General features: G+C 41.6%; 1 long non-coding RNA gene across 1 annotated transcript in view; it reads right to left on the bottom strand.

Moving 5' to 3' along the window:
* Nucleotides 1-17,687, bottom strand: part of LOC140197216 (uncharacterized) — a 39,426-nt gene that overhangs the window by 10,745 nt on the left and 10,994 nt on the right. The gene's annotated exons all lie outside the window — the stretch shown is intronic.

Raw genomic sequence — 17,687 nt, 5'->3', positions numbered from 1 at the left:
GGGGTTCTTTTACTTCCGTGGTTCTAGCAACAACATAGTTCCTTTAACAAGAACACGTTTTAATGTAGTGCCTGCAATATTGCGAATCATTACAAGGTGATTCATCGCTATGTTTGAAAGGAAATTTGACACCAGAATTGGACAAAAGTTTGCACTAAGAGGAACGGTAAATGGGAGAGTAACAGAGAACTTAGGGAGGAAGTACCAGAATTTTGGCAGTTGAAGCATCGCATAATTAGGAGTCCACCTGGATCAACACGTACGATGGCCATTAGTAGTTGATACTTAATGTGAGTTAGAATGCTAGCAGCAGTTTGAAATTAAATAATATTGTAAGGAGAATTACTGATGGAGAGAGCACTGGAACAGTTTCATCCAAAGTTAACAGGAGATGAGCTGAGACGAGTTTGGTGGTGGATATTGTTCAAGAGGTAGAAATGAGAGATCTTGCTATAACTGACTTAATGATCCTGGCTAACTTGCAAAGCTTTTGTGCTGAATAGGTACCAGAGGACATAATCAATTCACTGACTGCTTGAAAAAAGCTTGCAGAGAAGACTCAAGGGGCCAAATGGGGCTAATTCTGCTCCTATGTCTTATGGTCTTACTGTTTTAAAATCTGAAGGGCATCTACTGCAAAACACAACCTACCTGTCTTCAAAGGTGCTTGGATTCCTGCAATATGACCTGAGGATGTGCAATATGTACTGTATTTGTTTCACCATGAAATCCTGTGATCAGATTTTAGTGAGCTAGGAAAGAAATTAGAAAGCAGGTCTTCAAAGCATTACCCCTTCTGCCAAGTGCTGACAAGTCCAAGGATGCAAGAACAAAGCAAATGAAATGTATGGCTGGAGGGATAGTGCAGGGGGAAGCACTTTACATTTCTGATGTTTTGGGACTACCCTTGGGTGAATGGAATGGTTGCAATTGAGCTGGAGAGAGGACCATTATCCTTGCAGTGGCATTTGTTAACGCTGTTTGGGAGGATTTAAACTAGTATTACAAGGGAGGGGGACCTCAGAGAATTCTGGAAGGAAAGAAACAAAGCGAGAAATAGAGTTAAGAAACATAATATGCAAAATAAATTGGCAGCAGAAACAAGTTAAGTGTGCTAAATCTAAATGCTAAGAGAATTCCCAACAAGGTAGATGAATTAATAACATGAATAGAAGTAACTGAGAATCATCTAATTGCCATGATTGCAGGGAGACCAAAGCTGGGAAATGAATTTTCAAGGCTATTTTGTCTTTTAGGGAGGAGAACTAAAAGGATAAGAGTGCAATTAGTTCTATTAGTAAGGAATGAATTCAGTGCAGCGGTAGAAACAATGCTGGCTCAGTAGATGAGGATGTAGAATTAGAATCAGTTTGGGTTCAAGCTAAGAAAGATCAAAGGGAAGAATATGTATGTTGGACTACTTATAGCCCACTGAATAGTAGTCGTAATAATGGGATGGCATAAATCAGAAAACCACAGTTGCAGAGAGACATGCCAGCTCCACACAGACAGACATAAGGAGCAGGAGTAGGCCATCGGACCCATTGAGCCTGCTCTGCCATTCAACAATATTATGGCTGCTCTGGCCATGGACTCATCTCCACCTGCCTGCCTTTTCCCCATAACCCTTAATTCCCCTACAATGCAAAACTCTATCCAACCTTGTCTCAAATATACTGTATTTGCTGAGGTAGCCTCCAGTGCTTCATTGGGAAAGGAATTCCAAAGATTCATCCCCCTCTGGGAAAAGCAGACCCTCTTGTCACCCAGTTCAGATATGGCCAAAGTGCGGAGTGAGAAACACTGCAGCAGGTCGACAGATCATAGACTTTAACGCGAACAGCGTTAAAGGGAGAAGAAAACAATAAACGCTAGGCCCAAACAGGGCCGTTAACTAAAACTCTCAAATGGAAAATGAAGCCTACACTGCGGCTGAAAAGAACAACTAAGAATTAAACGAAAACCGCTAGACTTCAGATTCAGTTGACTCAACAGTACAATTTCTCAGGCAAGGTGGAATGCAGGCAGCGAAGTGTTGCTATGTCCTGGGTTCAAGTTTCAACAAAAGCTACGATGGAATGAATGGAGTTAAAGACTATCACAGTGAAATAATAATTAGCTGACACATGCATGTTCACGAGCGCAATTGCCGATTCTGCTGCGCTGCTGAATCCATGGTTGTGACACCGCCTCATCTCTGTCCTCAATCTACTCCTCTGAATCTGGAGGCTTTGTCACCTAGTTCTAGTCTCACCATTCGGAGGAAGCACCTCGCCTGCCTTTATCTTATCTATACCTTTCATAATTTTATATGTTTCTATAAGATCTCCTCTCATTCTTCTGAATTCCAGTGACTACAGTCCCAGGTGACTCAATCTCTCCTCACAGTCTAACCCCTTCATCTCTGAAATCAACCTGGTGAACCTCCTCTGCACTTCCTCAAGTAAGGAGACCAGAACTGCATGCAGTACTCCAGGTGCAACCTCACTAGTACCCTGCACAGTTGCTGCATAACCTCCCTGCTCTTAAATTCAATCCCTCTAGCAATGAAGGCCAACATTCTATTTGCTTTCTTGATGGCCTGCTGCGCCTGCAACCAACCTTTTGTGGGCAGAGGTTGAGGTCAGACTTGAACCACAGGTCTCTGGAGTTTGGACACTTTGAATATGTAAAGCAGAGGTTGATATCAGATATATTTTAAGTAGGGATTGATAGTTTTTGATTAGTAAGGATATCAAAGGTTATGGGGAGATGGCAGGAGGATCGGTTTGAGAGGGAAATCGATCAGCTGTGATCGAATGGCAGAGCAGACTTGGTGGACCGAATGGACCAAATTCAGCTCTACTGTCTCATGAAATGAGAGATACATGCAACAAGGGTAAAACATTAATCACAGGAAAATTTAATCTATATTTAGATATGAATATAAATGTGCTGGAGAAAATGCAAAGAGACAGAATGTTTGTTGGATTGGAAGACTTCAATTCTAAAGAGCAATTGGATAGGTTGCAGAGGAGGAGGCTAAAGGGTGTGCAGATAGAAATATATAAGATAATGTTGATTCTCAATTTTCTCTATGGCAGAGATATCAAAAATAAGGGAATTCAAGTTTAAGGAATATAGTTTTGGTGTCCTTATCTATTATAGTTAATACAAATTATTGTACCTACATTATTAATTTTAAAACTGCGAGTGCCATAATTCAACAGAATGATTCCTATGTGTAAAAATGAAGTAGCTACTTTGTCACATATGTTCTGGTCATGTCCCTCATTGAAATCTTTTTGGAAATCTTTATTTTCTACAATTTCTAAAGCTTTGAAAATTAACTTACGACCTAATACATTGACTGTTCTATTTGGAACAGTTCCGCATCATATTCGGGGTATCTCATTTTCAAACCAACATGTAATTGCATTCGTTACATTGTTGGCAAGAAGGGCTATTTTATTGAAGTGGAAAGATACCTCTGCTCCTACACTAATCCAATGGTTTTCCCAAGTAATGTTATGTCTTAGTTTGGAAAAAATTAGAAGTAGAACTTTTGATCCCCGATTTGATTTTGAGAGAAGGTGGGGCTCTTTTACCAAATATCATCATTTAATTTGAATTAGTTTATATGGTTTCCTTCCAGTTTTATGTTATATAAATGTGATTTGGTGGTCATTGCTGTTTTTTTTTCTCTTTTATATATATAGATGATTGTAAGACATATTTCTCCGGGAGTTGGTTCCTAATGGTTTTTTTTTAGTTAGTGGGTTTTTGTTTTAGTTAGTTGGGGTTCTCTTTTTTCCTCCTTTTTCTTATATAAAAATTTTTTTTTCATTAGCATATACAAGTTTTTTTTCCAGCTTTATTAATTATATATATACTAATTTGTTGAACTTTTGTATTTTATAGCTGTAGAAGATTATATATTAATAAAAAGATTTTAAAAATGAAATGAGAATGATTCCAGGAATGGCAGGTTTAACACGGCAGAGAGATTGTTTTCTTCAGAGTTTAGAAGGATAAGAGAAGATCTCATTGAAACCTACAAAATCCTTACAAATCTTGACTGGATTGATAGAGTGTGGATATTTCCCCTGGACGATAACTCTAGAACCAAGGTTAACTGTTTCAGAACTGTTTCACTTGAGACTGAAATAGGGAGAAATGTTTTAGTGCGAAGAGTTCTTAGGAAATCTCTTCCCTAGAGAAATATAGAGGAGCAATCACCGAGTTTATCCAAAAAGAGATCAACAGAATTCTTGAGTGACGCACATAAAATGCTGGAGGAACTCAGCAGGTCAGGTAGTATCTATGGAAAGGAATAGACAGCTGATGTTTTGGCCTCAGACCCTTCATCAGGATTCTCTACAGACAAATTCTGAATATTAAGAGGAAAGTAGACAAAGGAATAGTGCAGCAAAATAGCATTGAATGAGAAGCTCAGCAACGGTATTGGTGGATGGTAGAGTAAACTCCAAAGGTTGTTGTATTTGATTGACATGCTGTCTCAAGGACATTTGGCATTGACAAATTATTCTGAGTCACAGGAAAAAAGATCACCTGGGAAATCATTGTTGAACTGTTGCTTATTTACACTGATAAGATCTCCAATCAGTTAAACAGGGTGTAACAGTAATTCATTAAAGAACATTCTCTAGAGGACAGGAATAAGGAAGTCATGATGAATGTTTATTAAACACTGATTTGTCCATAACTGGGGGCTATATCCAGTTGTGTCCAATTCAAAAGCTTTTGAGAAGGTGCAGAAGATATTTATCAAAATGTGCCTAGGGGTATGAGACTTTAGTTACATGTATAGATTGGAGAGGCTGGGCTCTTGTTTCCTGAAACAGAGGAGTTTGTGAGCAGATCTGATAAAGGTATTTAATGTAACACACACAAAATGCTGGAGGAGCTCAGCAGGTCAGGTAGCATCAATGGAGACGGATAAAGATTTGACATTTTGGGCTGAGGTCCTTCATTAGTTCTTCATGAGTGAGACGCTCCTGAACTGCTGAGCTCTTCCATCTCTGGATTTCCAGCCTCTACAGAATCACTTGTGTTTCCGATATTTAATGATCAGCCTGGAGTCAAAGGGAACAGTTTTGAGCATAGGGTCAAGAAGTGAGGGACGTGGAATTAAAATGATTGTTAAGAGAAATAAAATAAATATGAAGGAACCTTTCACCCAGAGGTACTATCCAAATCAGATTCACTTGTTGTGTTTAAAAAGAATATGTACTGTATCTGAAAGAAAAGATATTTGATGGTGTAAGGGGAGAGAGGAATGTGTGGCCCAGCTGGATTATTCTTTTATGATTCCCTAATTCTGTCACCCTCCTCCAGATAAAGCAATGTCTTCAGTTCCCCCTTGCACCCTTTTTGTCAAGTTTATGAGAACACTTTAAGGTATTTATCTATGAAATATTAATTGTTGAATGGGCACTTGAGACTTGTGATAAAGTAAAATTCTTAAGTGAAAATGTTGAGAATCTGTTGCTAATGAGCCACTGAAATATTTAAATTTATTATAACATCCTATTACCAGTCGAGTTCTGCATTTCATGATATTTTGCTTTCCAACTTCATTTTGAACCACTCTAAATCACTAATGAGAAATAATGTTTTCATGCAAAGAGTGAATGTGATCACTGTCACTCTGTCACAGAGGCAGAGCGTCAGAACATCTATTGAGAGTGTGAACCATCTCAAGGCATCAGGCCCTGATGGTGTACTTGGTAGGGCACTGAAAATCTGTGCCAACCAACTGGGAGGAGTGTTCAAGGACATCTTCGGTCTCCACTGCTGCAGTTGGAGGTGCTCACCTGCTTAAAAAGGTAGATAATCTTACCAGAATCAACTCCTGCCTAAGCAAGGACATGGGCCCGCTGCAATTTGCCTATTGCCATAATAGTTCTACAGTAGATGCAATCTCACGGACTGTCCACTCGGCCTTGGACCACCTGGACAACTGCAATACCTATGTCAGGCTGCTGTATGTTGATTACGGCCAGTGTACAACACCATCATACCCTCAGTACTAATCAACAAGCATTCTAAAACCTGGGCGTCTGTACCTCCTCTGCAGCTGGATCATTGATTTCCTCATCAGGAGACACAGTCAGTGCGGATCAGAAGTAACATCTCCTCCTCACTGACAATCAACACTGGTGCACCTCAAGGATGCGTGCTTAGCTCTACTCTCTCTACAGCCATGACTGCGTGGCTAGTCACACCTCAAATGACACCCATATCTTTTCTGATGACGCAACTTTTGTTGGCAGAATTTCAGGTGGTGACGAGGAGGTGTACGGGAATGAGATCGATCAGCTGATTGAGTTGTGTTGCAATATCAATCTTGCACTCAGCATCAAGAAGAACAAGAAATTGATTGTGGACTTGAGGTCGTGGGAACACACACCAGTCCTATTCAAGGGATCAAAGGTGGAAAGGGTGAGCAGTTCAAGTTCCTGGGTGTCAACATCCCTGAAAATCTATCCTGGGCCCAACATATTGATCCAATTACAAAGAAGACAATCCGTGTTCTGTTGAGGATTATTTAGTCTTTTCATATATTCAATTTTAATTATTAACATTTGTGTAATTGTTGATCGCTCATGGCTGTTTGTACTATTGTCTTGTAAATTATTGGTTGCTATTGAGTTGTCTGTTATGATATTTTCTTGTGTTTTATTCTTGGCACTGAACCACAATCAATTCTGGTACATTTCACATAAAGTGCTTCTGATTCTGATTTTTCCTCAGGAGTGTGAGGAGACTTTTTACAGATGTACTGCGGAGAGCATTCTAACTGGTTGCTTCACTGTCGAGTATGGGGGAGGGGGCACTGCAGAAAGATGTGAACTCATTCAGCTTCATCATGGGCGCTAGCCTCCCCAGCATCAAGGACATCTTCAAAAGGTGATGCCCCAGAAAGATGGCATCCTTCATTAAGGGCCCTCATCACCCAGGACATGCCCTCTTCTCATTGCCACCATCAAGGAGGAGGTACAGGAGCCTAAAGACACACACTCAATGTCTAAGGGATAGCCACTTTTCCGCCACCATCAGATTTCTGAATGGACAATGAACCTATGTACACTAAATCAATTTTTTCCACTCTTTTCCACTACTTAATTAATTTAATTAAAAATATATTTCTTATTGTAATTTATAGTTTTTTGTTATTATGTATTGCAGTGTATTGCTGCTACAAAACATCAAATTTCATGACATATGACAGTGATATTAAACCTGATTCTGATGCAAACACAGATCTGGCAAATGAGTTATTGTGAAATTAATCCATGAGGATACAGAGACCTGTAAGTAGTTAAAACTCAGAACTGTCTTAGTAATATTGTGCACAAGAAGGTCAGAATAAAATAAAAAAAGCCCCTTGGTTCCTCAAGCCTGTCCTACCATTCAAAATGTTCATGGCTGAACTAGGCTGGCTTCAGTTCCTCTTTTCTGTCAGTTTCCCATAATGCTCACGGTGAAGATGTCCCTTGAGATCGTGGCTCAGAGTTGTTTTTAGGTTTGGGGACAGCGCGAGGATGGGGGGTGGGTAGCGTTGGGTTAGCAGGTGGTGAAGACGAAGACCAGCAATCCCCATGATCAAGGATCGTGGTCACTGGGCCCCTAGGACAAGGCTGGTGACTCTGCCAGGTTGGTAACTCCCGGGACTGGTGGTCCTTGTGGGCAGGAGGCATGAAGGCTGGTGACCACTTAGTTGTTGAGTCCTGGGGTCACAGGTACACGTGAGTCTGGAGATCGAGGCTTGGAGTTTGAAATGCACTGATCGGCAAGTCCTGGGACTGATACCAGAAGTCAAAGCCTGAAGGTTGAAGACTGAAGTTGGTGGGTCCAGAGGTCAAGGCCTGAAGGTCGAAGCCCGTGGGCCTGGAAGTTGCAGGCCTGAAGGCTGCGTGTCCTGGACAAGAGATTGGAGATCTATCTGTGTGTGTGCGTGGGTTGGTGGAAAAAGGACTTGTTTTGCTCTTGTTGCTTTGTTTTGTTTCTGCTGAACGTTATGGGCATGCTATTTTGGTGTCAGAATGTGAGATGACTCTTGCTTGCTGCCCCCAGTACATCTTTAGTTTATTTTGGTTGTTAACACAAACAATGCTTTTCACTGCATATTTCAATGTAAATGTGATAAATAAATGATTCAGAACCTTCACATCCTAGATCTCTTAAATATTTATCCACCTTTAAATATATTTAATTATTTGGCTTCCATCACCCTCTGGGTCAGAGGATTCCAGCGTTATCTACACTCTGGGAAAACTTCAGTCTTAAATGACTTGTCCCTTACCTTGTAGCCAAATGTTGTATCACTATTATCCATATTATCTCCCTACAGCCTTTCCTTGCTATGTTATTGTGAATTAATGAGACAGTATGATCACACTGACCTGGATATCCCTGAAAGCTGGACTGTAACCTCCCACCTGTCTCAGGTACAAAAACACCAGGAAAGAGGGCTACTTGACTGCACAATTAGTTCTGATGTAAGAGCACTTAATGATTTTATCTGAATTAAATTGTATAATTGTTCATTATTTGCAAATGATCTAATTTTAGTTGAGCAGAGAGTACGCTCAGTGATCTCACAGTACCATTCGAAGCTGCTACAGCCATACATCGGTGATCAGTGTTTACCTTCTCAAAGCTACCAGGCAATGGGTGGATCAAAGTTTTCTTCAAGTCCTTGTGGAAGAGAGTGAACCAATCGCACATTTTCCTAAACAAAGCTGTAATACTGTTGGGCACATCATCCAACTGGATTGTTATGTTATATGTGGAGAAAGATGTATTGGTTTTATTCACTGCATCTTGGTATCACAGAACACTGTAAACTGAGCTGCTGACTGGGCTGCAGCTAGAAGATCAACAACTTGATGGAAGACGCCCTATGATTCTCTTGAAATCTGCTCGTCTTTCAGCTGAGGATCTGTCCTCTACTAAGTGTAGTCATCTGGTCCATATCTAGTTCCTCTATTAGCAGCTCCAGGATGTAAGTGAGATGCATTCTCTGTTTAGTTGGATGGGGATAGGTGACCTATCATGTTGTTGTATGCCAAGAGCTATATTTGTGGGGTTTTTTGGGTCTTTTTTAAGGTGCTTGGACTGTATACAAAGGTTTAATTAATTGGAACAAAGTTGGTTGTCTGTTTTTAAGATTAATTTCTTATGAAAAATGATTTTATTAAATAATCTTCCATGAATTAGGTTTTATATATGATATCACAGTAAGTAAGGATTTGAGCTTTCCTGCATGTTTCATGCAGATTTTCATGCAGACTAAATAGAAAATAGGATATAAACCATAAACCAGTACAGCAGAGGAACGGTCCCCTTGGCTTACAATGTTGTGTCAAACCAGCTGAAAAACAAATCAATAACACCCAAACACTAATTCCTCCTACTGGCACAATGTCCATATCCCTCCATCTTCCTTACATTTATCTAAACATCTCTTAAAAGCCTTTGATGTGTTTGCCTCTACCACCACACCAGCTAGCACATTCCAGGCATCCACGATTCTCTGAGTAAAAAAACTTACCCCTCACACCCCCCTTCCCCCTCCCACCTTGAATGAATGCCCTCTGGTATTAGACATTTCACCCCTGGGAATCAGGTCTCCCCTCAGCCTTTGCCCTTCTGGAGAAAACAACCCAAGTTTATCCAGCCTTTCACGATAGCACGTGCCCTCTAAACTAGGCAGCATCCTGGTAAACCTCTTCTGCACCCTCCCCAAAGCCTCCACACCCTTCCTATAGTGGGGTGACCAGAACTGTATAGAATACTCCAGATAGGGCCCAACCAGAGTTTTATAAGGTTGCAACATAACCTCTTGACTTTTGAACTCAGTGCCTCAACTAATAACAGCAAGCATTCCATAAGCTGCCTTAACCACCTAATCGACCTGTGTAGCCACTTTCAAGGAGCTATAAAGTTGGATCCTAAGATCTCTCTGCTCAGCAACACTGTGAAGGATCTTACCCTTAACAGTGTACTGACTCCTTGTATTTGCCCTAACGAGGTGCAACACCTCACACTTATCTGAGTTAAACTCAATCAGTCACTTCTCAGCCCATATCTGCAACGGAACTTGATCTGGTATTGGGAAATGAACGTGGTTAGGTGTCAGGTCTCTCAGTAGGAGAGCATTTTGGAGATAGTGATCAGAATTCTATCTCCTTTACCATAGCATTGGAGAGAGATAGGAACAGACAAGTTAGGGAAACATTTAGTTGGAGTAAGGGGAACTATGAGGCTATCAGGCAGGAACTTGGAAGCATAAATTGGAAACAGATGTTCTTAGGGAAACGTACCGAAGTAATGTGGCAAATGTTCAGGGGATATTTGCATGGGGTTCTGAGTAGGTACGTTCCAATGAGACATGGAAAGGATGATAGGGTACAAGATCCGTGGTGCACAAAGATTGTTGTAAATCTAGTCAAGAAGAAAAGAAGAGCTTACGAAAGGTTCAAAAAGCCAGGTAATGACATGAATCTAGAAGATTATAAGGCTAGCAGGAAGGAGTTTAAGAATGAAATTAGGAGAGTCAGAAGGGGCCATGAGAAGGCCTTGGTGGACAGGATTAAGGAAAACCCCAAGGCATTTTCCAAGTATGTGACGAGCAAGAGGATAAGATGTGAGAGAATAGGAACAATGAAGTGTGACAATGGAAAAGTGTGTATGGAACCAGAGGAAATAGTGGAGGTACTTAATGAATACTTTGCTTCAGTATTCACTACGGAAAAGGATCTCGGCGATTGCAGGGATGACTTGCAGTGGACTGAAAAGCTTGAGAATGTAGATATTAAGAAAGAGGATGTGCTAGAGCTTTTGGAAAGCATCAAGTTGGGTGAGTCACTGGCACTGGACAGGATGCACCCCAGGCTACTGTGGGAGTCGAGGGAGGAGATTGCTGAGCCTCTGGCAATGATCTGTGCATCATCAATGCAGATGGGAGGGGTTCCGGAGGATTGGAGGGTTGCGGATGTTGTTCCATTATTCAAGAAAGGGAGTAGAGATAGCCCAGGAAATTATAGACCAGTGAGTCTTACTTCAGTGGTTGGTAAATTGATGGAGAAGATCCTGAGAGGCAGGATTTATGAACATTTGGAGAGGTATTAGATGATTAGGAATAGTCAGCATGGCTTGGTTGAGGAAGTGGAGGGATGGGTTAGTAAATTTACTGATGACACAAAGGTTGGGGATGTTGTGGATAGTGTAGAGGGCTGTCAGAGGTTACAGTGGGACATTGATAGGATACAAAACTGGCCTGAGAAGTGGCAGATGGAGTTCAACCCAGGTTAGTGTGAGGTGGTTCATTTTGGTAGGTCAAATATGATGGCAGAATATACTATTAATGGTAAGACTCTTGGCAGTGTGGAGGATCAGAGGGATCTTGGGGTCCGAGTCCATAGGACACTCAAAGTTGCTATGCAGGTTGACTCTGTGGTTAAGAAGGCATAAGGTGCATTGACCTTCATCAACTGTAGGATTGAGTTTAAGAGCCGAGAGGTAATGTTGCAGCTATATAGGACCCTGGTCAGACCCCACTTGGAGTACTGCGCTCAGTTCTGGTCCCTCACTATAGGAAGGACGTGGAAACCATAGAAAGGGTGCAGTGGAGATTTACAAGGATGTTGCCTGGATAAGGGAGCATGCCTTATGAAAACAGGTTGAGTGAACTCAGCCTTTTCTCCTTGGAACGATGGAGGATGAGCTGTGACTTGATAGAGGTGTACAAGATAATGAGAGACATTGATCGTATGGATAGTCAGAGGCTTTTTCCCAGGGCTGAAATTGCTAGCACGAGAGGGCATAGTTTAAAGGTGCTTGGAAGCAGGTACAGAGGAGATGTCAGGGGTAAGTTTTTTTACGCAGAGAGTGGCGAGTGCATGGAATGGGCTGCTGGTGGCAGCGGTGGAGGCAGAAATGATAGGAGACTCCAATGATGGGTACATGGAGCTTAGGAAAATAGAGGGCTATGAGTAAAGCCTAGGTAGTTCTAAGGTAGGGACATGTTTGGCACAGCTTTGTGGGCCGAATGGCCTGTATTGTGCTGTATGTTTTCTATGTTTTCTATGAACTGTATTACGACGTATTCTTTGTCAGTCTTCTACACTATCCACAACTCCACCAATCTTGAGAGGGATAAAAAAAATTGAAGGCAAACATCAAGTTAGAAAAAAACTTTGATACTAACGTTGGCCATTATCTCCTCTCTCTCTCTCTCTCTCTCTCTGTCACACTCTCTCTCTCTCTCTCTCACATGAACCATCACTCTTCATCCCCATTTCCCCATGACACAGAAAGAACAAGGCTTCTACCCCACTGTTATGACTACTGAGTGGTCTCTCAGAACGATAAGATGGACACATGATCTCACAATTGACCTTGCTCCTTATGCCGTGTACTTTCACTCTAATTGGAACACCTTATTCTGCATTCTGTTCATGTTCTCCCTTGTATGGCACCATTATCTCCCTTCTCCCTTTGCAACGTCCTTTCTCTCCCACCTGCAATATCTCCTTGTTACAAGTGTTTATCCAAAAGTCATGGGTCCTGGCCTTTTGCTGCCTCATCTTCTTTCTGCCTGGAAGCCAGACTGTATAGCAGATCTGGCAGGAACCAGTTCCAAAAATGATGCAGAATCTCATTAAATTTGGCAGGGCTCATAGTCCTTCTGCCAAGTTCTTGAATCATTTTGGCTTTACTTCTCCCTCCTCAGTAAATATTGGGGCCTTTAGCTTCTAGACAATGTTTACAGAAGCTATTGTTGAACAGACTGTATTTGGCTCTTTTGAAGCAATAGGTATATCCACTGGTCAATTCTATCACGTTCAATTAATTTTTCTACAATACATACAGAGAATATTGTTCTAAACTTAATCATTGCTAAACAATGGGGAAAAGGTATTCATTTAAAATATTATATTTGATGGCTTAATGTCTATGTTGTGAAAAAGTAAAGTTCAACACCTTTGCAATACAACAGTTGCCAGCTGGCTTATCCAAGTAAAAGGAAAAAACACATGAGATGATCGAGCAAGGGTTCATAAATATCATGGACCAAATACAACTTTGAAGCAAATTATTTTTTCATTCTTTTTAACTCCAACCCAAGAAGTTTCTAGAATTTCCTGGACAGAAATATGAGGTAGTGCCTTTGGAGAGGTGCAAAAAATGCAGAGGAACAGAAGGACATCGCACAGAACATAGAAAAGTACAGCACAGGGGGAGGCCCCTTGGCCCACAATGTTGTGTCGAACCAATTACATTAGTAACCAAGTGGGCAACTAAACTAATCCTTCTTCCTACACAATGTCCATATCCTTCCATTTTCCTCATATTCATGTGCCTACCTGAACAACGTGTAAAAGTCCCGAATGTATCTACCTCTACCATCATCCCAAGCAGTGCATTTCGGGCACCCACCACTCTCTGTGTAGAAAAACGCTTGCCCCTCTCATTTCCTTTGAAATTAGCCCCTCCCCCTTGCCTTAAACGTATGTTTTCTGGTATGAGACATTTCAACCGTGGGAAAATGATACTGTCTGTCCACTCTATCTATGCCTCCCATAACCTTATAAGGTTAAGATCTCACCTGGACTGGACATACCTTCTGTGTGGTGAAAAAGCACAACAGCATCTCTTTCACCTCAGACGCCTGAAGTAGTTCAGCACAAATCCCCAGATCCTCAGGATTTTCTACAGAGGCACCATTGAGAGCATCCTGACTGTCTGTGTCATCACCTGGTACGGGAACTGTACTACCCTCAGTCGCAGGGCACTGTAGAGAGTGGTGCAGACAAACCAGAGTAGCTGTGGATGTGAACTTTCCTCTATTCAGGACATTTACAGCTGCAGGTACATAAAAAGGGCCCCGAGGATCATCAGGGACTCCAGCCACCCCAACTACAGACTGATTCAGCTGCTTCCGTCTGGCAAACAGTACCGCAGCATTAAAGCCAGGACCAACAGGCTCTGGGACTGCTGCTTTCACCAGGCCATCAGATTCACCAATACACATTGATCTGATTGCATATCTGACTGTACGTACATGCATACAGGACAATTATGTATACACTCTTACTGTTTGGGCAATATCCTCCCACATTTCCCTTTTTTATTGTGTGTACAGTGAGAGAGACACAACATAAAGAGTTTTACTCCCTCATGCTGTGAGAGGGATGTAAGAAATAAATTCTAATCCTAATTCAGATCTCCCTTCAGCCTCCACCATTCTAGAGAAAACAGCCCAGGTTTGTCCAGCCTCCGTCCACGCCCAAGTCCTCGAATCCAGGTGGCACCACCGTTTAAGTAACACAGATTGTTTTGGATATTACATTACAGAAAATACAGTGGAGAGGGTGCACAGAGGATTTTTAAACATGTTTCTGGGACTGGACATTTGTAGCCATGAGAAAAGATTAGATTAATTGGGTTCGTTTTCTTTGGAAAAAGAGGAGATTGTGGGGAGGTATTTAAAATGAACGATGTATAACATTATGATAGACCTATACAGAGCAGATAGGAAAAGGACATTGTTCCCTTGGCAGACTGGTCAAAAACAAGGTGATCTGGATGGGGGGAGGGGAAGATGATAGAGGATTATAAGGAAACCTGTTTGAACTTTGAGGGCAATAGGAGTTGGGGACTTCATATGCAAAATCAAAGTAGAGGCAAAAGCCCTCCTCAAATTTGTCAAAACTTGGATGTGTACTTGAAGGGCCATTAAATGCAGAACAACAGTAATGCTGGAGCAATCACTCGAGCTGAGTATCATGTTCTCCTAAGGGTATCTATTGGTGGGTCCTCAGGTGGCTGTGAAGTCCGATCTGTCATCCATATATTCTGCTCCTAATAGAGGACACCTATGCAAAAGTTTGTTTAACGTGGGAAGACTTGTGCATGGGGTCCAGTGGCATGGAATGCAAGATGTCTGAGGTAGCTTCACTGATGCAGCTTTGGCCTACCTTCACTGCCATTGTGAGTCATCATCTTCTGCCAGCTCCACTTTCCAGGGATTGGTTGGATCATTCTTTGCCTGGAAACTCTCCCTTGACTTTCACCACCATGGATGACTCTATCAGGAGCTAAACCCCAGGTAGCATCACTCTCAGGATCTGACGAACTCATAAGCTTCTCAAGATGAGGATCTTCAGAGAAGCAGGACTACAACCTTGATGCTGGAAAGTGGGATTATGTTGGGTAACTCTTTTACAAGTTCAAATTCAAGTTTGGAAATACAATGTTGGAAAGTGTATGGTTATGCACTTTGGTAGAAGAAATAAACGGGCAGACTATTATTTAAATGGAGAGAAAATTCAAAGTTCTGAGATGCAACGGGACTTGGGAGTTTTTGTGCAGGATACCCTTAAGGTTAGCCTCCAGGTTGAGTCGGTGGTGAAGAAGGTGAATGCAATGTTGGCATTCATTTCTCGAGGAATAGAGTATAGGAGTAGGGATGTGATGTTGAGGCTCTGTAAGGTGCTGGTGAGACCTCACTTGGAGTACTGTGTGCAGTTTTGGTCTGCTTATTTAAGAAAGGATGTGCTGACGTTGGAGAGGGTTCAGAGAAGATTCACTAGAATGATTCCGGGAATGAGAGGGTTAACATATGAGGAACTTTTGACTGCTCTTGGACTGTATTCCTTGGAGTTTAGAAGAATGAGGGGGGACCTCATAGAAACATTTCGAATGTTGAAAGGCATGGACAGAGTGGATGTGGCAAAGTTGTTTCCCATGGTGGGGGAAGTCTAGTACGAGAGGACATGACTTAAGGATTGAAGGGCGCCCATTCAGAACAGAGATACAAAGAATTTTTTTTTTGGCCAGAGGGTGGTGAATCTGTGGAATTTGTTGTCACGGGCGGCAGTGGAGGTCACGCCATTGCGTGTATTTAAGGCAGAGATTGATAGGTATCTGAGTAGCCAGGGCATGAAGGGTTACGGTGAGAAGGCTGGGGAGTGGGACTAAATGGGAGAATGGATCAGCTCATGATAAAATGGCGGAGCAGACTTGATGGGCTGAATCAAGGACTTCTGCTCCTTTGACTTATGGTCTTTATTGTCATTCAACTGTATGCAGGTATTCCACCAAATGAAACCACATTCTTCCGGACCATGGGGCTCAACACAGTACATGTAACTCACACACAACACATAAAGTAATATTACCACAAATAAATCAACAAATAATAAAGCACGTTTAGTACACAAGTTAATAAGTAAACAGTATAATGCTTCTGGAGCTTCATACAGTGCATAATGAGACCTGAGCGATGGCAGTGATTTCTCACAGCTTGGCAGAAGAAGCTTTTTCCTATCCTAACCAGTCATTGTCCTAATGCTTTGGCACCTCCTGCCTGATGGTGGGGGGAGGGGTCAAAGAGATTGTTTAATGGGTGGTAGGAGTTATTGACAATGCTAAAGGCTCAGTGTGCTCCTGATAAATATTTCTGATGGGTGGAAGGGAGTCCTCAATGGATCTCTCAGAAGTTCTTGGAAACTGTCGAGACTGCAGTCAGACGCCATGCAATTTCCATACTAGACAGCGATTTAGCTGGTCAGGACACTCTCACTGGTATTCTTGTAAAAATTGGTTAGAATGACTAACAAAGGCACGAACAGTTGAGTTGCCACTATCTATGCTGTTACTTTTCTATGTCCTGTAATTGTCTCATTTAATTTCAAAGCACTTCTTTAAGCAACCATGGTTTTATTTGATTCCATAGACTAGCATCAGTCACTTTTAAGATCAATAGACTGGCAGCTGTGAAGAAATTACTGGAAATCAGACTGGAAATGAGCTCTGTTAAATATTATACATGTATGTTGATCAGAAATTAGGAGCAATTAAATCTTCATTTTCTTGCAGTGGCAATGGAAGCCATCTGTGCATCTTTGAGTCCCAGATGAAACTTCATTCACTGCGAACCCAGATATAACATGCGTACGATCAAAAAAAAACTCTCCTGAATCCTCATGAAGAAAATGTGAAGAAACTGAAAGGGACCAGGAAGCTTTTAAAATGAGTTCAATCTCAACCTTGGTCTCAAACATTTTGGGATGGTATCAACTTTATGAACGGTCCATAAACTCACAGACACTACCTCACTCTCCCTCCGATGCATTGGAATGGTGGGTTAACCATCAGCTTTCTGAATAGTCCATAAGCCCACAAATACTATCTCACTATTCCTCTGATGCATTGGGATGGTAGGTTAACCATCAGTTTTCTGAACGGTCCATAAGCCCATGATTCCTCTGATTCACTGTTTATTTCCTTATCTATTAAATAATTATTTAACTATTATATCTTCATAGTAATTTTTTATATCTTGCACTGTACTGCTGCCACAAAACAACAAACTTCACAACTTATGATAATAAATTTGATTCTGCTTCTGACTAACCATGAATAGTTCCGAGTGAGTGGGTGAGTGGTTGAATCTTGTGAGAATGGGGGGAGAATAAAATGGGATTAATGTAGCATTAGAGTAAATGGGTGGTCAGCATTGACTAAGTGGGCTGAAGGGCCTGTTTCCTTGCTGTATCTCTCTAAGACTAGTTGACCTTGTAGGAATAAGAGGCACACACAAGAAAGAAGCTCTATAGATCGGCAATGATCTTGATGATTTGGCTGCAAAGGCCAAATGCCTTAATCCTACA

The sequence above is a fragment of the Mobula birostris genome, chromosome 5 (genome assembly GCF_030028105.1).
Source record: "Mobula birostris isolate sMobBir1 chromosome 5, sMobBir1.hap1, whole genome shotgun sequence".
NCBI classification, from domain to species: domain Eukaryota; kingdom Metazoa; phylum Chordata; class Chondrichthyes; order Myliobatiformes; family Myliobatidae; genus Mobula; species Mobula birostris.
Note: the sequence above shows the minus strand (reverse complement) of the source record. Positions and strands in the feature narration are given on the sequence as shown.